The sequence below is a fragment of the Mobula hypostoma genome, chromosome 4, assembly GCF_963921235.1.
Source record: "Mobula hypostoma chromosome 4, sMobHyp1.1, whole genome shotgun sequence".
In the NCBI taxonomy this organism is placed as follows: Eukaryota; Metazoa; Chordata; class Chondrichthyes; order Myliobatiformes; family Myliobatidae; genus Mobula; species Mobula hypostoma.
The window spans coordinates 200,639,680-200,665,133 of record NC_086100.1 but is presented as its reverse complement, the minus strand read 5'-3'; positions in this window follow the sequence as shown (position 1 = coordinate 200,665,133).

Genomic DNA, 25,454 nt, shown 5'->3' with positions numbered 1-25,454 from the left:
GACCTCACAACAAAGAGGTTTGACAAGCGACACAGTGGAATGGGTGAATCTGTCTTTGTCCGTGCAAAGGATGACTACAAAAGAGCTCTTTCAGTGGATGACCTTACTTTCCTGAGGGAGATGATAACGGGTTCCATCAAGACAGCTCAAGCAGCTGGGTAGCACCACTCCCCTTCCATAGACCCCCAACAATGCCTACCAAACAACCGTGAGCAAGCAAGCTGCCTTGCTTCACCTGCACACATGCTCAGGAACACTTCATTGAGTTCATTAATGATGGGCATGCTGAAGTAGCCCTACATGACAGAGTGAGTCCTGGTACCTGCATAATCTTTGGGGTATACCACCCTCAAAAACCCAAACAGATACGAGTCATTTTCAATTCCAGTGCCCGGCATCATGGAAAGTCTTTAAGTGCATGTTGGTCATGCACCCCAGTATGAACAATATGCCCGGGGGGGGGGGGCCCCGGGGCTGTGGTTTAGGAAGGAAGCAGAGCTTGTTACAGCTGGCGTGCAGCAGATGTCCCATTGCGTCTTAGTACATGATCGCCATTGGAAATGTTTGCTCTCTTTATGGTATCACAACAACCACCTGAATGAAGAAATCACGGAGTTTTGGATTCCAGCCCCCCCCCCCCCCCCCCCCCCCCAGTTGTCACTGTGCAGAGCCTCAGAGAGCTGCCTTGGCTGACAAGGGCTATGGAGAAGATGCCAGGAACTTCTTTGTGGATGATGGCCTGGTGTCTCTGCCTGCAGAGAAGGAAGCTATTCCTCTTCTCTGAAACACCCAAAACATGCTCGCCCTTTCCAACTTGTGATTGCACAAGATCGCCTCCAACAAAGTGAAAGTCCTGAGTGTATTTCCTCCAGACAACCTTGTGAAAGGGTTAAAAGACCTGGACTTAGACCTACTGCCCTCCTATTCACAGAAGTTTAGGCATAAGTTGGGATGTTACCAAAGACGTGTTCACCTTCCAGGTGTCATCAGTTGAGAAGCCCAACAGCAAACGTGGGGTTTTGTCTGAAGTGAACAGCCTGTTTGATCCACTTGGATTTGCTGCCTCAGTAACCATTCAGGGAGGCTCTTTCCTTAGAGAACTTATCTTGGAGACCAGTGACTGGGATAAGAAGTTCAGGGAGTGGAAGCCGTGGAGTTTGAACAAGCTAAATGTCCATGTACGTACACCTCTCTGTCTCTCAGGCAAGCACACAGAGAGGAAATGTGCATTTTTAGTGATACATTCATGGCTGTCATCCCTGCCATAAGTTACCTGGATCACTGATGGAGATGACAGATCAATGTTTGGCAAGGCCAAGCTTGCCCCATGTCCTGAAATTACTGCCCCACAACTTGAACTCTACTCAGTGGTAGAAGTGACAGAAGTGATCACTGATAAAATCGTTGACAAACTTCACATTCTACTCTAATTCCAAGGTACATTCGCAATTAATGCAGATGCTTCGATGTGAACATGAACAGGGTGTAGTGCATAAGGAGACCAGCGGAAATTTGTCCCTACTGACCAGAACCCTGCAGATCATGGCACAAGATCAATTCCGGCTAGCAATCTAACTCAGAGCACATGGTTAACAGGACCAGCGTTCTTGTTCAGGTCAGCCAAGACAGAGGCCACCATTCCGCTATTTGACTTGATTGACCCAGAATCAGATGCTGAGATCTGCCCACAGGTCACATGCCATGCTAACATCTCCAGGAACTGGTTAGACCTTAAACGCTTTGAGAGGTTCTCAAGTTGGCGACTGCTGTCACATGCATGTACCTTGGAATTAGGAGACTTTGGGGAGAACGAACTCCACCGTCAGCAATGGAGGCAGGTTCAAAGCCTCGCCACCGCTGGGAGCACAAGTACCTGCCTCTCCTACAAAGACGTGCAGAATGGTAGGTGGAATGGTGAGCGATCATGCCATCCTTAAAGACCATCAAACAAAAAGAAACAACTGGCTCATGGCTCTGTGACAACACTGATCGGAGAGTAAGAAGAGTTGAAGTGAGGGTAGCAAGAGAAGGGTCCCTTAAAAGCTTCATTCGGCGTATCTCAGACACTCTTTTGCTAGCTGCTGCAGAGACCGTGTGAGTTCATTTGGTGGTACTCTGTCCGCAATGACCACCCGGAGCATCCAGTCACACGCTCTTTGAATTACCCTTCCCATTCTTACACTGAGCTCTCTGTCCTCGTCTTTCTCCATTGCCAGGATGAGGCCCAGTGCAAACCAGAGCAATGACACCTTGTATTCCCCTGGGTAAAGGTCCAAACAGTGAATTTTCCAATTTCAGGTAACCCACCCCTCTGGTGTACCCTCCGGCCCCCCTCCTTCTGATCTGCCTTCGGTCAGCTCGAAATGTCAACATTCCCTTTCACAGATACTGGTCCAACCAGCAGGAGAACTTGCTATGGTTGAAGGTGTTTCACGTCATTCCTTCCCTATCATTAGAAAGTACAGTTCACCTCACTTTCATGTCTCCTCTTACTTGCATGACGATGACTAGGAAATGTGAAATAGCCCAGGGGGAGATGGACATGCAATGGGCAGATATTCCCTTTGGACCGTTGGGGGAAAGACTGAAAGCCTCTATACCTTCACCCCGAAAGCTACCTCTGAAAAAAAGCAAAATGCAAATGGTGCATTACTCTCATCATCTCCCTCCTTCTCAGAAGACCTGAAATTTTGTCCCTTTTCAGCTACATACTGAACACTACAGAGTGCCAATTGGCGTATTGTGTAACTGAAGGGAGACGTAAACCTTCTCCAGGCTTCTGGCAGGCAACTAAGGGGAAACACAAGGCTCCACTAGGATCTGGTGTGTAACTGAGGGGTGACACCTGGATTCTAATGGGACACCTGGATTCTATGATACAAAGATTGGAGGTGTAGTGGACAGTGAGGAAGGTTTTCAGACCCTGCAGAGGGACTTGGACCAGCTGGAAAAATGGGCTGAAAAATGGCAGATGGAGTTTAACACAGACAAGTGTGAGGTATTGCACATTGGAAGGACAAACCAAGGTAGAACATACAGGGTTAATGGTAAGGCACTGAGGAGTGCAGTAGAACAGAGGGATCTGGGAATACAGATACAAAATTCCCTAAAAGTGGCGTCACAGGTAGATAGGGTCGTAAAGAAAGCTTTTGGTACATTGGCCTTTATTAATCAAAGTATTGAGTATAAGAGCTGGAATGTTATGATGAGGTTGTATAAGGCATTGGTGAGGCCGAATCTGGAGTATTGTGATCAGTTTTGGTCACAAAATTACAGGAAGGATATAAATAAGGTTGAAAGAGTGCAGAGAAGGTTTACAAGGATGTTGCCGGGACTTGAGAAACTCAGTTACAGAGAAAGGTTGAATAGGTTAGGACTTTATTCCCTGGAGCGTAGAAGAATGAGGGGAGATTTGATAGAGGTATATAAAATTATGATGGGTATAGATAGAGTGAATGCAAGCAGGCATTTTCCACTGAGGCAAGGGGAGAAAAAAACCAGAGCACATGGTTTAAGGGTGAGGGGGGAAAAGTTTAAAGGGAACATTACAGGGGGCTTCTTCACACAGAGAGTGGTGGGAGTATGGAATGAGCTGCCAGATGAGGTGGTAAATGCGGGTTCTTTTTAACATTTAAGAATAAATTGGACAGATACATGGATGGGAGGTGTATGGAGGGATATGGTCTGTGTGCAGGTCAGTGGGACTAGGCAGAAAATGGTTCAGCACAGCCAAGAAGGGCCAAAAGGCCTGTTTCTGTGCTGTAGTTTCTATGGTTTCTATGGTAACTGAGGGGTGACGCCAGGCTTCTGGTGTGTAACTGAGGGGTGACGCCAGGCTTCTGGTGTGTAACTGAGGGGTGACACCAGGATTCTGGTGTGTATCTGATGGGTGACGCCAGGATTCTGATGTGTAACTGAGGGTGACGCCAGGATTCTGGTGTGTAACTGAGGGGAGATGCCAGGATTCTGGTGTGTAACTGAGGGGAGACGCCAGGATTCTGGTGTGTAACTGAGGGGTGACACCAGGATTCTGGTGTGTAACTGAGGGGTGACGCCAGGCTTCTGGTGTGTAACTGAGGGGTGACGCCAGGATTCTGGTGTGTATCTGATGGGTGACGCCAGGATTCTGGTGTGTAACTGAGGGTGACGCCAGGATTCTGGTGTGTAACTGAGGGGTGACGCCAGGATTCTGGTGTGTAACTGAGGGGAGACGCCAGGATTCTGGTATGTAACTGAGGGGTGACGCCAGGATTCTGGTGTGTAACTGAGGGGTGACGCCAGGATTCTGGTGTGTAACTGAGGGGTGACGCCAGGCTTCTGGTGTGTAACTGAGGGGAGACGCCAGGATTCTGGTGTGTAACTGAGGGGAGACGCCAGGATTCTGGTGTGTATCTGATGGGTGACACCAGGATTCTGGTGTGTAACTGAGGGGTGACATCAGGATTCTGATGTGTAACTGAGAGGTGACGCCAGGATTCTGATGTGTAATGGAGGGGTGACACCAAACACTTCAGAGTGATGAAGCTCATCTCCAACATGCTGTGGTCTTGCCTGCCTGGTGACCATGTGGCATTCCACATCATGTGGGAGACTTCACTGGGTTCATTCAACTAGCCACCAGATTCCTCCCCAACTGGCAGCTCCACCTCGGTGTTCACACAGGTTCAGAGGATCGGGGAGCTTGTTCCGTATCCAGGGAAGATAAAGTGAGATCACCACCCATCACGCAGCCACGACCATTCCTGTTTATTCTCTCCCACACATTGCTCACTCAGTAAGTACAGGATCAATGGAACAGGCGTCTCTTTAGAGTTCATTATGAATATGGAATGTGATTGATACCTGGAAGAAGTTGCCCCCTGAATATGGCTACATGACTGAATGAACCTTATCAGTCTTCCGGGCATCTCAATGAGAATGAACAATCTTCAAGACGTCCTTGTCCCAGAATGGGGTTTATCACTGACACAAGCTGTGTCATTTGCTGGCCGCAGTACAGCGTGAGAGCCTGAAGGAAAAACCTACTCAGCCTAAGGATCCAATGTTGAGAGAAGCTCTTGTTCTTGAATCCTGGCTGCTCTGGACAAGGCTCTTTTCAATTCAGGTTTTCTTGTCAAATGCACAAGAATGGTGATGCTGCAGATGTATAAAACTCTGGTTAGTTTGCACCTTGAGTATTGTGAGAAGTTCCTGTCATGCCATTACAGGAAGGATGAGAAAACTTTGGAGAGGTTTCAGATGAGGTTTACCAGGATGTTGTCTGGATTTGTGGGTACGTGCTATTAGAAAAGGTTAGATTCACCTGAATTGTTTTCTCTGGAGCAATGGAGGCTGAGGAGACCTAAAGGTTTATAAAAGTCTGAGAGGCATAAATAGGGTAGACAGCCTGAATATTTATCACAGGTTGAAATATCAAATACCAGTGGGTATGTACTTACAGTGAGAGCAGGAAGTTTAAAGAAGATGTGTGTGGTAAATGATTATTTTTTATATATGCACAGAGAGCAGTGGGTGCCTCAGTCACACTGCCCAGTGTGGTGCTGATAGTAGATAGAAACATAGAAACATAGAAACATAGAAAATAGGTGCAGGAGTAGGCCATTCGGCCCTTTGAGCCTGCACCGCCATTTATTATGATCATGGCTGATCATCCAACTCAGAACCCTGCACCAGCCTTCCCTCCATACCCCCTGATCCCTGTAGCCACAAGGGCCTTATCTAACTCCCTCTTAAATATAGCCAATGAACTGGCCTCAACTGTTTCCTGTGGCAGAGAATTCACAGATTCACCACTCTCTGTGTGAAGAAGTTTTTCCTCATCTCGGTCCTAAAAGGCTTCCCCTTTATCCTCAAACTGTGACACCTCGTTCTGGACTTCCCCAACATCGGGAACAATCTTCCTGCATCTAGCCTGTCCAATCCCTTTAGGATTTTATACGTTTCAATCAGATCCCCCCTCAATCTTCTAAATTCCAACGAGTACAAGCCCAGTTCATCCAGTCTTTCTTCATACGAAAGGCCTGCCATACCAGGAATCAATCTGGTGAACCTTCTTTGTACTCCCTCTATGGCAAGGATGTCTTTCCTCAGATTAGGGGACCAAAACAGCACACAATACTCCAGGTGTGGTCTCACCAAGGCCTTGTACAACTGCAGTAGTACCTCCCTGCTCCTGTACTCAAATCCTCTCGCTATAAATGCCAGCATACCATTTGCCTTTTTCACCGCCTGCTGTACCTGCATGCCCACTTTCAATGACTGGTGTATAATAACACCCAGGTCTCGTTGCACCTCCCCTTTTCCTAATCGGCCACCATTCAGATAATAATCTGTTTTCCTATTTTTGCCACCAAAGTGGATAACTTCACATTTATCCACATTAAATTGCATCTGCCATGAATTTGCCCACTCACCTAACCTATCCAAGTCACCCTGCATCCTCTTAGCATCCTCCTCACAGCTAACACTGCCGCCCAGCTTCATGTCATCCGCAAACTTGGAGATGCTGCATTTAATTCCCTCATCCAAGTCATTAATATATATTGTAAACAACTGGGGTCCCAGCACTGAGCCTTGCGTACCCCACTAGTCACTGCCTGCCATTCTGAAAAGGTCCCGTTTATTTCCACTCTTTGCTTCCTGTCTGCTAACCAATTCTCTATCCACATCAATACCTTACCCCCAATACCGTGTGCTTTAAGTTTGCACACTAATCTCCTGTGTGGGACCTTGTCAAAAGCCTTTTGAAAATCCAAATATACCACATCCACTGGTTCTCCCCTATCCACTCTACTAGTTACATCCTCAAAAAATTCTGAGAGATTCGTCAGACATGATTTTCCTTTCACAAATCCATGCTGACTTTGTCCGATGATTTCACCGCTTTCCAAATGTGATGTTATCACATCTTTGATAACTGACTCCAGCAGTTTCCCCACCACCGACGTTAGGCTAACCGGTCTATAATTCCCCGGTTTCTCTCTCCCTCCTTTTTTAAAAAGTGGGGTTACATTAGCCACCCTCCAATCCTCAGGAACTAGTCCAGAATCTAACGAGTTTTGAAAAATTATCACTAATGCATCCACTATTTCTTGGGCTACTTCCTTAAGCACTGTGGGATGCAGACCATCTGGCCCTGGGGATTTATCTGCCTTTAATCCCTTCAATTTACCCAACACCACTTTCCTACTAACATGTATTTCCCTCAGTTCCTCCATCTCACTGGACCCTCTGTCCCCTACTATTTCTGGAAGATTATTTATGTCCTCCTTAGTGAAGACAGAACCAAAGTAATTATTCAATTGGTCTGCCATGTCCTTTCTCCCCATAATCAATTCACCTGTTTCTGTCTGTAGGGGACCTACATTTGTCTTTACCAGTCTTTTCCTTTTCACATATCTATAAAAGCTTTTACAGTTAGTTTTTATGTTCCCTGCCAGTTTTCTCTCATAATCTTTTTTCCCCTTCCTAATTAAGCCCTTTGCCCTCCTCTGCTGAACTCTGAATTTCTCCCAGTCCTCAGGTGAGCCACATTTTCTGGCTAATTTGTATGCTTCTTCTTTGGAATTGATACTATCCCTAATTTCTCTTGTCAGCCATGGGTGCACTACCTTCCTTGATTTATTCTTTTGCCAAACTGGGATGAACAATTGTTGTAGTTCATCCATGCAATCCTTAAATGCTTGCCATTGCATATCCACCGTCAATCCTTTAAGTGTCATTTGCCAGTCTATCTTAGCTAATTCACATTTCATACCTTCAAAGTTACCCTTCTTTAAGTTCAGAACCTTTGTTTCTGAATTAACTATGTCACTCTCCATCTTAATGAAGAATTCCACCATATTATGGTCACTCTTACCCAAGGGGCCTCTCACGACAAGATTGCTAATTAACCCTTCCTCATCGCTCAAAACCCAGTCTAGAATAGCCTGCTCTCTAGTTGGTTCCTCGACACGTTGGTTCAAAAAACCATCCCGCATACATTCCAAGAAATCCTCTTCCTCAGCACCCTTACCAATTTGGTTCACCCAATCTATATGTAGATTGAAGTCACCCATTATAACTGCTGTTCCTTTATTGCACACATTTCTAATTTCCTATTTAATACCATCTCCAACCTCACTACTACAGTTAGGTGGCCTGTATACAACTCCCACCAGCGTTTTCTGCCCCTTAGTGTTACACAGCTCTACCCATATCGATTCCACATCTTCCCGGCTTATGTCCTTCCTTTCTATTGCGTTAATCTCATCTTTAAACAGCAATGCCACCCCTCCCCCTTTTCTTTCATGTCTATCCCTCCTGAATATTGAATATCCCTGAATGTTGAGCTCCTATCCTTGGTCACCCTGGAGCCATGTCTCTGTGATCCCAACTATATCATAATCATTAATAACAATCTGCACTTTCAATCCATCCACCTTGTTACAAATGCTCCTTGCATTGACACTCAAAGCCTTCAGGCGCACTTTTACAACTCTCTTAGCCCTTATACAATTATGTTGAAAAGTGGCCCTTTTTGATTTTTGCCCTGGATTTGTCGACCTGCCACTTTTACTTTTCTCCTTACTACTTTTTGCTTCTACCATCACTTTACACCCCTCTGTCTCTCTGCACTGGTTCCCATCCCCCTGTTGTGAACTAACCTCCTCTTGCCTAGCCTCTTTAATTTGATTCCCACCCCCCAACCATTCTAGTTTAAAGTCACCACAGTAGCCCTCGCTAATCTCCCTGCCAGGATATTGGTCCCCCTAGGATTCAAGTGTAACCCGTCCTTTTTGTACAGGTCATGCCTGCGCCAAAAGAGGTCCCAATGATCCAAAAACTTGAATTCCTGCCTCCTGCTCCAATCCCTCAGCCACGCATTTATCCTCCACCTCATCGCATTCCTACTCTCACTGTCGCGTGGCACAGGCAGTAATCCCGAGATTACTACCTTTGCGGTCCTTTTTCTCAACTCCCTTCCTAGCTCCCTATATTCTCCTTTCAGGACCTCTTCCCTTTTCCTACCTATGTCATTGGTACCTATATGTACCACGACCTCTGGCTCCTCACCCTCCCACTTCAGGATATCTTGGACACGATCAGAAATATCCCGGACCCTGGCAGCAGGGAGGCAAACTACCATCCAGGTCTCTGGACTGCGTCCACAGAATCACCTATCTGACCCACTTACTATCCAGTCCCCTATCACAACTGCCCTCCTGTTCCTTTCCCTACCCTTCTGAGCTACAGGGCCGGACTCTGTGCCGGAGGCATGGCCACTGTCGCTTCCCCCGGGTAAGCTGTCCCACCCAACAGTACTCAAACAGGAGTACCTATTGTTAAGGGGCACAGCCACCGGGGTGCTCTCTATTACTTGACTCTTTCCCTTCCCCCTCCTAACCATGACCCACTTATCTGCCTCCCGTGGCCCCGGTGTGACCACCTGCCTGTAACTCCTCTCTATCAACTCCTCACTCTCCCTGACCAGACGAAGGTCATCGAGCTGCAGCTCCAGTTCCCTAACGCAGTCCCTTAGGAGCTGCATCTCGATGCACTTGGCGCAGATGTAGACATCCGGGAGGCTTGGAGACTCCAGGGCCTCCCACATCCGACACCGAGAACAACAAACTGCCCTCACACTCATACTGCCCCTCTCCTCAAATAACAACAGAAAATGAATACCAAACCTTCCTTGACTCGCCCGTTTCCGCCTAAGCCCGTTGAGTCGAAGCCCTTAAGCCTTCACTCTGCTCCCGGCTCATTCCACAGCCCGCAAACTCCGCTGCCCGCTGTATGAGGATCTGTTCCTTTTTAATCTGCTGCGCTGCACTGCCCGACGTCACACGCCTGCGCAGTCCCGCCTCTCTGAACGCCGTTGGAGAAAAAAAGGATATGAGACTGCTGTCCAAGAAGCTATTAGGCACATGATTATGCATGAAATGGAGGGTTTAATTTGAACATAGAACATAGAATAGTACAGAATAGTACAGGCCCTTCGGACCACAATGTTGTGCCGAACCACAAACCCTGCCTCCCATATAACTCCCCACCTTAAATTCTTCCGCATACCTGTCCAGTAGTCCATTAAATTTCACTGTTGTATCTGCCTCCAGCACTGACTTTTACTCTCTGAGTAAAAAAACCTTCCTCTAATATCCCCCTTGAACTTCCCACCCCTTACCTTAAAACCATGTCCTCTTTTATTGAACAGTGGTGCCCTGGGAAAGAGCCGCTGGCTATCGACTCTACCTATTCCTCTTAATATCTTGTACACCTCTATCATGTCTCCTCTCATCCCCCTTCTCTCCAAAGAGTAAAGCCCTAGCTCCCTTAATCTCTGATCATAATCCATACTCTCTAAACCAGGCAGCATCCTGGTAAATCTCCTCCGTACCCTTTCCAATGCTTCCACAACCTTCCTATAGTGAGGTGACCGGAACTGGACACAATACTCCAAGTGTGGTTTAACCAGAGTTTTATAGAGCTGCATCATTACCTCGTGACTCTTAAACTCTATCCCTGAATTTATGAAAGCCAACACTCCATAAGCTTTCTTAACTACTCTATCCACATGTGAAGCAACTTTCAGGGATCTGAGGACATGTACCCCCAGATCCCTCTGCTCCTCCACACTACCAAGTATCCTGCCATTTACTTTGTACTCTGCCTTGGAGTTTGTCCTTCCAAAGCGTACCACCTCACACTTCTCCGGGTTGAACTCCATCTGCCACTTCTCAGCCCTCTTCTGCATCCTATCAATGTCTCTCTGCAATCTTTGACAATCCTCTACACTATCTACAACACCATCAACCTTTGTGTCGTCTGCAAACTTGCCAACCCACCCTTCTACCCCCACATCCAGGTCGTTAACAAAAATCACGAGAAGTAGAGGTCCCAGAACCGATCCTTGTAGGACACCACTCGTCACAACCCTCCAATCTGAATGTACTCCCTCCACCACCACCCTCTGCCTTCTGCAGGCAAGCCAATTCTGAATCCACCTGGCCAAACCTCCCTGGGTCCCATGCCTTCTGACTTTCTGAATAAGCCTAGCGTGTGGAACCTTGTCAAATGCCTTACTAAAATCCATGTAGATCATATCCACTGCACTACCCTCATCAATATGCCTGGTCACCTCCTCAAAGAACTCTATCAGGCTTGTTAGACATGATCTGCCCTTCACAAAGCTATGCTGACTGTCCCTGATCCAACCATGATTCTCTAAATGCCCACAGATCCTATCTCTAAGAATCTTTTCCAACAGGTTTCCCACCACAGACGTAAGGCTCACTGGGCTATAATTACCCGGACTATCCCTACTACCTTTTTTGAACAAGGGGACAACGTTCGCCTCCCTCCAATCCTCTGGTACCATTCCCGTGGACAATGAGGACATAAAGATCCTAGCCAGAGGCTCAGCAATCTCTTCCCTCGCATCGTGGAGCAGCCTGGGGAATATTCCGTCAGGCCCTGGGGACTTGTCCGTCCTAATGTATTTTAACAACTCCAACACCTCCTCTCCCTTAATATCAACATGCTCCAGAACATCAACTCACTCATATTGTCCTCACCGTCATTAAGTTCCCTCTCATTGGTGAACACTGAAGAGAAGTATTCATTGAGGACCTCGCTCACTTCCACAGCCTCCAGGCATATTTTCCCACCTTTATCTCTAATCGGTCCTACCTTCACTCCTGTCATCCTTTTGTTCTTCACATAATTGAAGATTGCCTTGGGGCTTTCCTTTACCCTACTTGCCAAGGCCTTCTCATGCCCCTTTCTTGCTCTTCTCAGCCCCTTCTTAAGCTCCTTTCTTGCTACCCTATATTCCTCAATAGACCCAGCTGATCCTTGCTTCTTAAACCTCATGTATGCTGTCTTCTTCCACCTGACTAGATTCTCCACCTTACTTGTTCCTTCACCCTACCATTCTTTATCTTCCTCACTGGGACAAATTTATCCCTAACATCCCGCAAAAGATCCCTAAATATCGACCACATGTCCGTAATACATTCCCCTACAAAAGCATCATCCCAATTCACACCCGCAAGTCCTTATAGCCTCATAATCTGCCCTTCCCCAGTTAAAAATTTTCCTGTCCTCTCTGATTCTATCCTTTTCCATGATAATGCTAAAGGCTAGGGAGCGGTGGTCACTGTACCCCAGATGCTCACCCACTGAGAGATCTGTGACCTGACCCAGTTCATTACCGAGTACTAGATCTAGTATGGCATTCCCCCTCATCGGCCTGTCCACATACTGTGACAGGAATCCGTCCTGGACACACTTAACAAACTCTGCCCCATCTAAACCATTGGAACTAATCAGGTGCCAATCAATATTAGGGAAGTTAAAGTCACCCATGATAACAACCCTGTTATTTTTTGTACCTTTCCAAAATCTGCCTCCCAATCTGCTCCTCGGTATCTCTGCTGCTACCAGGGGGCCTATAGAATACCCCCAATAGAGTAACTGCTCCCTTCCTATTCCTGACTTCTACCCATACTGACTCAAAGGAGGATCCTGCTACATTACCCACCCTTTCTGTAGCTCTAATAGTATCCCTGACCCGTAATGCCACCCCACCTCTCCTTTTCTCCCCTCTCTATCCCTTTTCAAGCACTGAAATCCAGGGATATTGAGAATCCATCCCTGCCCTGGTGCCAGCCAAGTCTCTGTAATGGCCACTACATCATAATTACATGTATGTGTCCAAGCTCTCAGTTCATCACCTTTGTTCCTGATGCTTGTTGCATTGAAGAACACACATTTCAGCCCTTCTAACTTACTGTCTTTACACCGTTTATTCTGCTTCTCTTTCCTCAAGGCCTCTCTATATGTTAGATTTGGCTTTACTCCATGTACTATACTCGCAGTTCTCGCATAACTTTTATCCTCCTCCACCTCACTATCTGCTCTAATACTCTGGTTTCCCTCCCCCTGTAAATCTAGTTTAAACCCCCCCGAGCAGCACTAGCAAACCTTCTCACAAGGATGTTAGTCCCCCTCCAGTTCAGGTGCAACCCGTCCTGTCGGAACAGGTCCCACCTTCCCTGGAACAAGGCCCAATTGTCTGATTTGGCAGACATTGTGGGCTGAAGGGCACGTGGATTCAAACACAGAAGTTATACAAAAAGTAGACTATGAAACCATAAGACAGAGGAGTTAAATTAGGCGATTCAGCCCATCGAATCTGCTCTGCCATTTCATCATGGCTGATTGATTATATCCATTCTAATAATTATATTATTACTTCAGAAAGTGAAGAAAATACTCAGGAAAAACAAAATATTAGTACAAAAATAGAGCTAGAAAGGAGTCCATGATATTGCTCCATTGCTGAAGTAGGGGTGGGGTTGTGCAAGAAACTGGTGGTTCCTGACTTATCTGTGCTCCTGTGTTGGCCCCATATTCCTCTCTGCTTATCCATCCTTCAGTCCAGGTTTCGTGGGCCACTGGAGTCCATGCTGCTTGGGGATTGGCCTTCCTGTTGGTGCTGCCCTCCAGTGCTCACATGGCAAATTGCATTTGTCTGCAGACTGCACTGGCTTGCTCTTGCCAATGACATCCACGCGGCATCAAGGACATGACACTCAAGGACTTGGGCTATATTATATTTTTTTGTGTGACTGTATGTTTGCTGCTATTTTATATGTGCTATATGGGCCTTGTGCTGTGTATGACCTTTGGTAGTGTTTTCACCCTGGTAGCAGAGGAATACTGTTTCATTTGGATGTGTTCATGGGTATCCCTGTATGGTTGAATGACAATTAAACTTGAACTTGAACTTTTGGAGATGAAGCTATTCCTGAATGGGGGGGGGGTGGCGGGATGAGGAGAAACTGTTTTTCCCAGATAGTGGTGAATCTGTGGAATTCTCTGCCCAGGGAAGCAGTTGAGGCTTCCTCACTAAATATATTTAAGAAACAGTTAGATAGGTTTTTACATATTACAAGAAGCAAGGATCAGATGGATCTTCCGAGAGCACCCCTGTGGCTGTCCCCCTCAGCAACAAATATCTTGTTCTGGATGCTGTTGAGGGGGATGACCTGACGGGGGACGCCCACGGTGACCGGGTCTCTGGCACTGAGCCTGGCGCTGTTGTGCAGGAGAAAAGGAGGGAGAAGAGAAATGCGGTAGTCATAGGGGATTCCATAGTCAGGGGAACAGACAGGAGATTCTGTGAGCCTGACAGAGATACCCGCATGGTGTGTTGCCTCCCAGGTGCCAGGGTACGGGATGTCTCGGATCGGGTCCTGAATATTCTAAAGGGGGAGGGTGTGCAGCCAGTTGTCTTGGTACATGTTGGTAGCAATGACATAGATAGGACAAAGGGGGAGGTCCTGAAGAGAGATTTCCAGGAGTTAGGAAGGAAGCTGAGAAGCAGGACCTCCAGGGTAGTAATCTCCGGATTGCTACCTGTGCCACATGCTAGCGAGGGCAAGAGTAGTCGGATCAGGCAGATGAATTTGTGGCTGAGAGACTGGTGTAGGGGGCAGGGCTTCAGATTCTTGGATAATTGGGATCTCTTCTGGGGGAAGTATGACCTGTTCAAAAATGACAGGTTACACCTGAACCCGAAGGGGACCAATATCCTGGCGGGAAAGTTTAATAGAGCTGTTAGGGAGGGTTTAAACTAATTTGGCAGGGGGGTGGGAACCGGAATGATAGAGCGGAGGAAGGGGAAAACAGAAATAAATCTAAGATAGTGAGCAGTAAAGATGTCAGGAAAGACAGGCAGGTGATGGGGCAAATTTGTAGCCATTGGGATGAGTTGCAGTGCAATAAAGTTGCAGTGAAATCAAAGCAAAAAGTATCAAATACTGGTCTTAAGGTGTTGTACTTAAATGCACGCAGCATAAGGAATAAGGTGGATGATCTTGTTGTACAGCGACAGATTGGCAGGTATGATATTGGGGCCATCACTGAGATCTGGCTAAAGGACGCATGTCTCTGGGAGCTGAACGTCCAAGGATACATGGTGTATCGGAAGGATAGGAAGGTAGGCAGAGGGGGAGGCGTGGCTTTATTGGTAAGAAATGATATTAAATCATTAGAAAGAGGTGATATAGGATCGGAAGGTGCAGAATCTTTATGGGTTGAGCTAAGAAATAGCAGGGGTAAAAGGACCCTGATGGCAGTTATTTATAGGCCTCCAAACAGCTGCAGGGATGTGGACTACAAATTACAACTGGAAATAGAAAAGGCTTGTCAGAAGGGCAGTGTTATGATAATTGTGGGGCATTTTAACATGCGAGTAGATTGGGAAAATCAGGTCAGCACCGGATCTCAAGAGAGAGAATTTGTAGAATGTCTGCAAGATGGCTTTTTAGAACAGCTTGTTGTTGAGCCTACTAGGGGATCGGCTGTACTGGATTGGGTATTGTGTAGTGAACCGGAGGTGATTGGAGAGATTGAGGTGAAGGAACCCTTAGGAGGCAGTGATCATAACATGATTGAGTTCACTGTGAAATTAGAAAAAGAGAAGCCGAAATCTGATGTGTCGGTATTTCAGTGGGATGAGAGAGGAACTGGCCAAAGTTGACTGGAAAGAGACACTGGTGGGAAAGACAGCAGAGCAGCAGTGGCTGGAGTTTATGTGAGAAATGAGGAATGTGCAAGACAGGTATATTCCAAAAAAGAAGAAATTTTCGAGTGGAAAAAGGATGCAACCGTGGTTGACAAGAGAAGTCAAAGCCAAAGTTAAAGCAAAAGAGAGGGCATACAAGGAAGCAAAAATTAGTGGGAAGAGAGAGGATTGGGAAGTTTTTAAAACCTTACAAAAGGAAACCAAGAAGGTCATTAAGAGAGAAAAGATTAACTATGAAAGGAAGCTAGCAAATAATATCGAAGAGGATACTAAAAGCTTTTTCAAGTATATAAAGAGTAAAAGACAGGTGAGAGTAAATACAGGACCGATAGAAAATGACGCTGGAGAAATTGTAATGGGAGATGAGGAGATGGCAGAGGAACTGAACAAGTATTTTGCATCAGTCTTCACTGAGGAAGACAGCAGTATACCGGACACTCAAGGGTGGCAGGGAAGAGAAGTGTGCGCAATCACAATTACGACAGAGAAAGTACTCAGGAAGCTGAATAGGCTAAAGGTAGATAAATCTCCTGGACCAGATGGAATGCACCCTCGTGTTCTGAAGGAAGAAGCTGTGGAGATTGCGGAGGCATTAGCGATGATCTTTCAAAAGTCGATAGATTCTGGCATGGTTCCAGAGGACTGGAAAATTGCAAATGTCATTCGGCTATTTAAGAAGGGGGCAAGGAAGCAAAAAGGAAATTATAGACCTGTTAGCTTGACATCCGTGGTTGGGAAGTTGTTGGAGTCGATTGTCAAGGATGAGGTTACAGAGTACCTGGAGGCATATGACAAGATAGGCAGAACTCAGCATGGATTTAAATCCTGCATGACAAACCTATTACAATTTTTTGAGGAAATTACCAGTAGGCTAGACAAGGGAGATGCAGCGGATGTTGTATATTTGGATTTTCAGAAGGCCTTTGACAAGGTGCCACACATGAGGCTACTTAACAAGATAAGAGCCCATGGAATTACGGAATAGTTACATACATGGATTGAGCGTTGGCTGATTGGCAGGAAACAGAGAGTGGGAATAAAGGGATCCTATTCTGGTTGGCTGCCGGTTAGCAGTGGTGTTCTGCAGGGATCAGTGTTGGGGCCGCTTCTTTTTACATTGTACATCAACGATTTAGATTATGGAATAGATGGCTTTGTGGCTTAGTTTGCTGATGATACGAAGATAGGTGGAGGGGCTGGCAGTGCTGAGGAAACGGAGAGTCTGCAGAGAGACTTGGATAGATTGGAAGAATGGGCAGAGAGGTGGCAAATGAAGTGCAATGTTGGAAACTGTATGGTTATGCACTTTGGCAGAAAAAATAAATGGGCAGACTATTATTTAAATGGGGAAAGAATTCAAAGTTCTGAGATGCAAAGGGACTTGGGAGTCCTCGTACAGGATACCCTTAAAGTTAACCTCCAGGTTGAGTCAGTAGTGAAGAAGGCGAATGCAATGTTGGCATTCATTTCTAAAGGAATAGAGTATAGGAGCAGGGATGTGATGTTGAGGCTCTATAAGGCACTGGTGAGACCTCACTTGGAGTACTGTGGGCAGTTTTGGTCTCCTTATTTAAGAAAGGATGTGCTGACGTTGGAGAGGGTACAGAGAAGATTCCCTAGAATGATTCCAGGAATGAGAGGGTTAACATATGAGGAACGTTTGTCCGCTCTTGGACTGTATTCCTTGGAGTTTAGAAGAATGAGGGGAGACCTCATAGAAACATTTCGAATGTTGAAAGGCATGGACAGAGTGGATGTGGCAAAGTTTCCCATGATGGGGGAGTCTAGTACGAGAGGGCATGACTTAAGGATTGAAGGGTACCCTTTCAGAACAGAAATGCGAAGAAATTTTTTTTAGTCAGAGGGTGGTGAATCTATGGAATTTGTTGCCACGGGCAGCAGTGGAGGCCAAGTCAGTGGGTGTATTTAAGGCAGAGATTGATAGGTATCTGAATAGCCAGGGCATCAAAGGTTATGGTGAGAAGGCAGGGGAGTGGGACTAAATAGGAGAAAATGGATCAGTTCATGATAAAATGGCGGAGCAGACTCGATGGGCCGAATGGCCTACTTCTGCTCCTTTGTCTTATGGTCTTATGGTCTACATAGTAAGGGAATTAAGGGTTATGGAGAAAAGGCAGGTAGATGGAGCTGATGATCTTATTGAATGGCGGGGCAGGCTCGGCGGGCCGGATGGCCTACTCCTGCTCCTATTTCTTATGTTCTAACTTTGTCTCCCGCCTGTTTTGTGTGTGTGTGTGTGTGTGTGTGTGTGTGTGTGTGTGTGTGTGTGTGTGTGTGTTTGTTTGTGTGTGAGTGAGTGTGTGGGGGGGTGGTATCTGAACAAATATATCTGCGTTGTAAGGGGAATTGTTAGCTAGTTGGTGGATCGGGCAGGAAGAGTCACAGACAGACTGTTCCTGTTTGAGCGACTAACTGAGTAAGCCCCGAGTGCTTTGAATAAAGAGTTTGTATTTATACGGTCTCTGAATGACTTTATCCGGATTCGACTTCCATATTTGGCGCTTGCGAGCAGGGTACCAACATAGGGACTGTAACACGGAGGCGGGCTGAGTCAGTGACAGACCAAACACGGGGACTGATCGGGCCCGCAAAGTCGTTGTCGCTCCCTGCGATTCAGGTGTGAGTCTCTGCCCCTCGCCTGGACCTCAGCACAGGACCTTGACAGGACCCGGGTCAAATCTGCCAAGAGACTTGTATAAGGAAGGATAATTATTTGAAAAATGGGACAGCTGACACACTGTGTCTGGTAAAAAAAAGGATAAAATTGGACGGATGGCACAGATTAGGTTAAATTTGAAGTCGTCTCAGAATTAAAGTTGGGTAAACGAATCGGGAAAATTGAACAGTCGATACCGTGCGCAAGTAGCGGGTGAAAAAATTAAAGTCAGGTAAGATTCAACAGGAGAATTGAGCGTGGGAAAAAAGACAAAAACGTGGGACAAGATCTGTTGTGCGATAAAAAGGTACAGGAACTTCACTAGGTAAAACGTACGAGTTGTTTCATGATAAAGAGAGAGATTTACGTGTTTTAAGTGGTACTTTACGTAAGAAATTGGGGGATGAAGTGTGGCCATGGGGAAGGACTTGGGATGTGACAAGCTGTGAACAAGCTGTAAAAACAGTCCAGAAAAAGATCAGTGGTAATAAATGCAGAACCTGGATCAAGGAATAAAACCCGGGGGACAAATAGGGAATGAAATACGGGATCCCGGGAGCATGGCTGGCTTGCCGACCCTGTTTGATGAGAGTGATCGCGATGAGGACTGGCTAGTGACAAGACCCCCACCACCGTATCGGGAGCTGCTACTAGCCATGGGACCCGAAAATTCACCAGGGTTCTCTAACACCGTGGGAGGACGGGTGAAACAAAGGGAAAGGGAGAGGACAGAGCCCCTATATCCAGCCATCCTGCGAGGTGATAAATTCAGTCCCCAAGAAAAGTCCCCCGCCCGAACCTCAGAGACAGCAACCTACCCGACTGATGCCTTACCCCAGGGCGGGGGAGCAAGATCAGCCGGCGGTTATCCCTGGCTATGCCCCATGGAAGCCACAAGAGATGATCATGATAACGAATCAGGCCCTGACAGAAAGGAGAAACCGGCACTTTTCGTACAATATGTGCGGAGCACAATTCAGATATATAATTCTAACCACCGCCACCCCAGGATCTTTTCGGACTTTGTTGAATGATATTATCTGCGGATGAGGGACGGAAATGGAAGGCAGAACTGGGATACCAGACTTGCCAAGAACTGAGAGGGGGGTTGCCACACGATGAGGATCAGACCAACCAGATAACCCAGGGTTTGGAAAAAACACTCCAGCAGCCTGTTTACATCACTAAAGTATTAGAATGTAACCGGAAACGTGGGGAATCAGGTCGGTTTACTGGGAGCGTTTTGTACCATGCTAGGAGACATGCGTGAGACCATATCTTCAATAACGGGAATACTTCCCCTCAATGTAATGCGCTGCTACTCCAATGTCTTTTAAGTTAGCCCCGATGATTAAGACCAACAATATGGCTGCACCGTAATCGGATACGACGAGCCGTAGTTTACTACTGGGATCCCAGCGCAGAGGCCAGAACCTCCTCAAAGGGAGTTGCAGTTAAGTATGAATATGTCCAACGGGGTGAGGGACACCGACGGGGGTCAGATAATGGCTGGTATCGTAACCATCCGCGGGAACCAGGAAACCAGGATTGGGATCAATTCCCTGATTGGCCTTACCCCTTCCCCATGATGGTCCAAATGCCCCAGGATCCGGCCAGCTGATGGCAATAAGGGGACGACCCCAACGACCTTATCCCCGAGTGAAGAAATGGGCCACCCCAGAGAGCGCCCATGCTCGGGGCAGCTCAGCCTGGACAGTGGCCGACCAGGACACTGGAAGGCAAGGGGCCCCTGGGGACAGCAGAGACGCCCAGTTTCAAACCGGACCGTCACCCCATTCTCCATGAAGAATCCTTTTGCTAACTGACCCTCGAAAATGTTGCCCGTTGTAAGTAGCGACCCGCAAGAGGAACCCAGCATAATCCACCATTGCCCTCTTGGGGTCCGAGAGGTCTGAACGAGCGTACCAACGGACACGATTCCTAGGGGTGGAGTTTCAGGGAAGGCAGTATATATCCTGGTAACTGCGGCTTCCAATATTACCCTACATCAGCCTGTCAGTATGCTCTCTTCCCACTCGGTGGTGGAGCTTTTCACCTCTCGACAGACACAGCTCCTCACTCAGGCATGACAGAATCGCAATGAGACAGCCTTCCTGAGCAACCCGCTGCTGACATTTTCTCACTGCTCCACTTTAAACCCGGCCACTTTCCCAACATCGCCACTCCAGGTTACAAACAATTCAGAACACGATTGCGTGCTGCAAAATCAACTCCTGACTACAGCCCACGAGGACCTCACGGACAACCCCTACAGGACCCCGACAGAACCTTGTACGTCGATGGTAGTTCTTTCATGGGCCCTCAAGGCCAGAGATGTTCTGGCTATGCTGTGGTCACAGACGACATGGTGCTCGAGCAGGCAGCCTTTCAACCAGCCGTGTCGGCACAAAAAGCTGAGTTATTTGCCCTCACTCGTGCCTGCATCCTTGCCGCCAACGAACGTGCAAACATCTACGGTGATTCTCGATACGCCTGCAGGGTAGCTCATGATTACGGAGCGCTTTGGGAATGCCGGGGTTTCCTCATCTCCTCAGGACATCCTGTTAGCAGTGCTACGTTTGTACAGGCTCTCCTCACTGCCTTGCAGCTTCCAAAAACATTGGCCATTATCAAATGCTCCGCTCATGTCCACCAGACTGATAAAGTCTCCACCGGTAATGCCATGGCTGATGATGCTGCCAAAGCCGCCAGACGCTCAAAATTATAGTCCCTTCGGGGCCCCACCTGCACGGGTATGCGAGACACGCAAGTCGTACGTACATTTCAGGGGGACGCCCCTGAGGAGGAACGCAGACTATGGTCACAGATGGGCTGTAAGGTGGGACCCGTGACGGGCCTCTGGTACACCCCTGTGGGACAGGTCTGTGTCCCTACTCAATTTCTACCAATCCTCCTTGATTATATTCATACTTGTACTCACCTCAGAAAGACGGGGATGGTAAACAGTTTGCTGCAAACATAGTGGCATCCGAAATTGCAGCAAGCGGCAACAAAAGCATGTTTAATATGCTGTAAGAATAATACGGGAAAGGGGACACCCTGTGTGTCGGGCCCCACTCCCTTACCTGGAGTCCCCTTTGCATATTTACAAATTGATTCTATTAAACTACCTGGAGTGTGCATTGTTACAAATATTGCTTAGTGATGTTGCAATGAGCAACTGAGGCGAACCCAAGTGCAGGACACAGGCACGGAGATTAAGGGTGGATGCTTAGGCGGACCTGAATGTTCCACAGCAAACAGGAGGGACCTTGACACAGAGCCTTGGCATGGAGGTGCGGGGTTTCATAGCTAAACCCTGAAACTGGAGCAAAATTTAGAACACACAGTACTAAGCAGCCGGCAAACGTTAATCACCACACAGGCAAAACCAACGATCTGGCAACTAGTGGGTGTAATGGCGGGTTCTTATGCTACAGGTCTCGATGGAAACCAGGTGTGCTGTCATCAGAGAGAATTAGAAGCAAATGGGAAATTAACGATCAGAACCATGGCACAATCAAAGGAAATTAGGAGCAAGATAGGGAATTAATGATTGCGACCGTGATAGTACCCCCAAACCACCCCCCCCCCCGCCACGGGAGTCTCCGGGTGAACCACCAGGCTTGTCCAGATTGTCTCGATGGAAATCATGGATGAGGGAAGAGTCCAGGATGAAGGAACGGAGAATCCAGGAGCGTTCCTCTGGGCCGTATCCCTCCCAATCGACCAGGTACTGGAGGCCTCTGCCTTAGCAGCGCACATCCAGTATTCGCCGGACGGTGGTCGTCAATGATCCAGGTGGGTGGAGGGGGTTCGCCAGGAGGGCACAAAGGGCTGACAGATACAGGTTTCAATTGGGAGACCTGGAACGTGGGATGAACGTGCATGGATCTGGGCAGTTTGATCTGGGTGACACCCTCAATCTTGAATGGTCCCAGGTAGCGAGGGGCGAGTTTCTTGGGTTCATTCTTGAGGTGGATGTCTTTTGACAAGAGCCAAATTTTCTGCCCAGACGGATAATCAGGTGCAGGAATCCAATGGTGATCGGCAATCCTCCAGTTGTGGTCGGCTGAATGGAGCAGGGCCACGTGTGCATCCTTCCAGATCTTGTGGCACCGGTGGAGATGGGCCTGAACAGTAGGCACAGAAATGTCACCTTCATGTGGGGGAAACAGAGGGGGTTGGTAACCGAGGGAGCATTCGAAGGGAGACATTCTGGTGGCGATGCTGACTAGGGAGTTGTGGGTGTACTGGACCCAAACGAGATGGGTGCTCCACGATGACGGATTGTTGGCGGTTATGCAGTGCAGTGCTGCTTCCAAATCCCGGTTTGCTCGTTCTGTTTGACCGTTAGTCTGTGGATGGAAGCTGGAAGACAGGGTTACTGAGGGTCAAGGACTTGACAAAAGGATCTCCATACTTGAGAGATGAATTGGGGACCCCAGTCAGAAATGATGTCAGAGGGAATTCCACGGAGGCAGAAGACGTGATGAACAAGGAGGTCGGCTGTCTCACGGGCTGCAGGGAGTTTAGGAAGGGCTACGAAGTGCACAGCTTTGGAGAAGCAGTCCACCACAGTGCGTACGGCTGTGTTCCCATATGAAGGGGGTGGTCCCGTAACGAAATCCAGCGCAATGTGAGACCAAGGGTGGCTAGAGACAGGTAGGGGACGAAGCTGTCCAGCAGGTGGTTGGTGGGAGGCTTTTCCGCGGGCACAAGCAGAACAGGCAGAGACGAAGGAACAGATGTCAGCCTCCATGGTGGGCTACCAGAAATGTCTCTTCAGAAGGGACAAGAGTTCGATCGATTCTGGGATGGCAGGTGAAACGAGAAGTGTGCCCCCATTGGAGAACCTGAGACCAAACAGAGTCAGGTACAAAGAGGCGACTGGGTAGGGGGGGGGGTTCCATTGCCTGGGTCAGGTTGAGTCCGTTGGGCCGCTTTGACTATGGATTTGATCTCCCAGGTGAGGGCAGCCACTACACAGGATGGTGGAAGGATGGTCTTGGGGTTGGGAAGGCCCTCCTCGGACACATATTGACGGGAGAGAGCATTGGGCTTCCTGTTCTTGGACCCCAGACAATAGGTGAGTGTGAATCTAAAACGGCCAAAACATAATGCCCAACAGGCTTGGCGGGAATTCAAGCGTTTGGCGGTTTGGATGTATGCGAGGTTCTTGTGATCTGTCCCGCTCCCTCCAGCCAGTGCCTCCACTCCTCCAAAGCAAGTTTGACCACCAGTAACTCCTGGTTCCCTACATCGTAATTTCATTCGGTGGGGGACAGCCAGCAAGAAGAGATGAAGTTTCTGGTCAGGGCTGGAAAATTGGGAGAGGACTGCTCCCACCCCAGAGTCAGAAGCATTGACCTCCACAATGAATTGGTGAGAAGGGTCTGGTCTGACCAGGGTGGGCACGGAGGTGACACACCTCTTCATCTCCGAGAAGGCAGGGTTCACTTCGGGGTCCCAGTGAAAAGGGGTCATTGGCAAGGTGAGTCGAGTAAGGAGCGCTGCCACCCGGCTGTAATCCCTAATGAAGCGACGATAGAAGTTTGCAAATCCCAGAAATCGCTGGAGGTGCTTGAGTGTCGTGAGTTTTGGCCACTCTGGCACCGCCCGGATCTTTTCCGGATCCGCCCTCACTTGCCCGCTCTTGATGATGTACCTTAAGGACCCGACAGAGGGGACTTGAAACTCGCACTTCTTAGCTTTAATGAATAGTTTGTTCTCCCAAAGCCTTGCAGAACCTTACGGACATGGTGGATGTGTTCCTGTAGACAGCTGGATAAGATGAAGATGTCGTCCAAATAAACAAAAACCAAACAGTTAATAAAGTCTTAAGGACATCGTTTATCAGGGCTTGGAAGACACTGGGGGCATTGGTGAGCCCGAATGGCATGACCAGGTATTCGAAGTGACCAAGAGAGGTGTTGAATGCTGTTTTCCATTCATCTCCCTCCCTTATCCTGACCAGGTGGTAGGCACTTCGTAGGTCCAACTTGGAGACGATGGTGGCTCCGTGAAGTGGTTCGAAAGCAGAATTGATAAGGGGCAGTGGATACTTGTTCTTTATGGTGATGTTATTTAGGCTCTGGTAATCAATGCAGGGGCGCAGTGAACCGCCTTTCTTCCCAACAAAGAAGAAACCTGCACCTACAGGAGGATGAGGGTCAGATAATGCCCGCCGCGAGAGAGTCATTTAGGTAAGCCTCCATTGCTTCCCTTTCTGGATGGGACAGGTTATACAGCCGACTGGTGGGTAGAGGGGCTCCGGTAGAAGGTCAATTGCACAATCGTAAGGTCGGTGTGGAGGCAGGGTAAGGCCCGTTGTTTACTAACCACTTGTCCCAGGTGGTGATACTCAGCTAGAAGCTTGGATAAGTCGGGGGTTTCAGCAGCAGACGAGGTCGTGGTGACCATCACTGGGGAAAGGGTCAATTGTAGACAAGTGGAGTGACAGAACAGACTCCAGCTGTCTATCTTCCCGGTAGACGAGTCAATGTGGGGATTATGGCGGCTTATCCAGGGGTACCCAAGAACTATAGGAGCTTGAGGAAAGGAAATTAGGTTAAATTGTACCTGTTCCCAATTGTTCCCAGAGAGAATAAGAGGCAGGAGTGGTATGCAGTGAGTGACTCGGGCCAGAAGTCTACCGTCCAGTGCCCAGGCTTCCAGAGGGTACTCAACGGCTCTCGAGGAATTCCAGCCCAGGAAGCTATGTTTTCATCCAACAGGTTTCCCTCAGCACCAGAGTCCACGACAGCTGAAAGAGGCAGGGACTGTTGGTCGTAACGTAAAGTAGCTTGGATATGCATCCGGGTTCGGGGAACGGAAGGAGATGTTGTCTGGCTCACCAGGGTCCCCCTTGCTACTGGTGAGCCCTCCCTTTTTGGCCGAAGGGGACAGGTAGCACAGAAGTGGACAGATTAGCCGCCATAGAGACACTCACCCGCTCTCAATCTCTGGAGTCGCTCTGTGAGAGAAAGATGGTTCCATCCCAGCTGCATGGGTTCCTCTCCCGGGGTGGTGGAAACGGCCGGGCTGGGAGCTACTCTAGGAACAGGAAAAGAGAGGCTTGTGCTGGTGGGAGACGGTAATGAGTGCGGTGGAATGGCCAAAGGTGGAGGACGACCAGTTCTTTCCCTATGGCGTTCTCGAAGACGATTGTCCAACCTGGTGGCTAGGGAGATCAAGGAATCC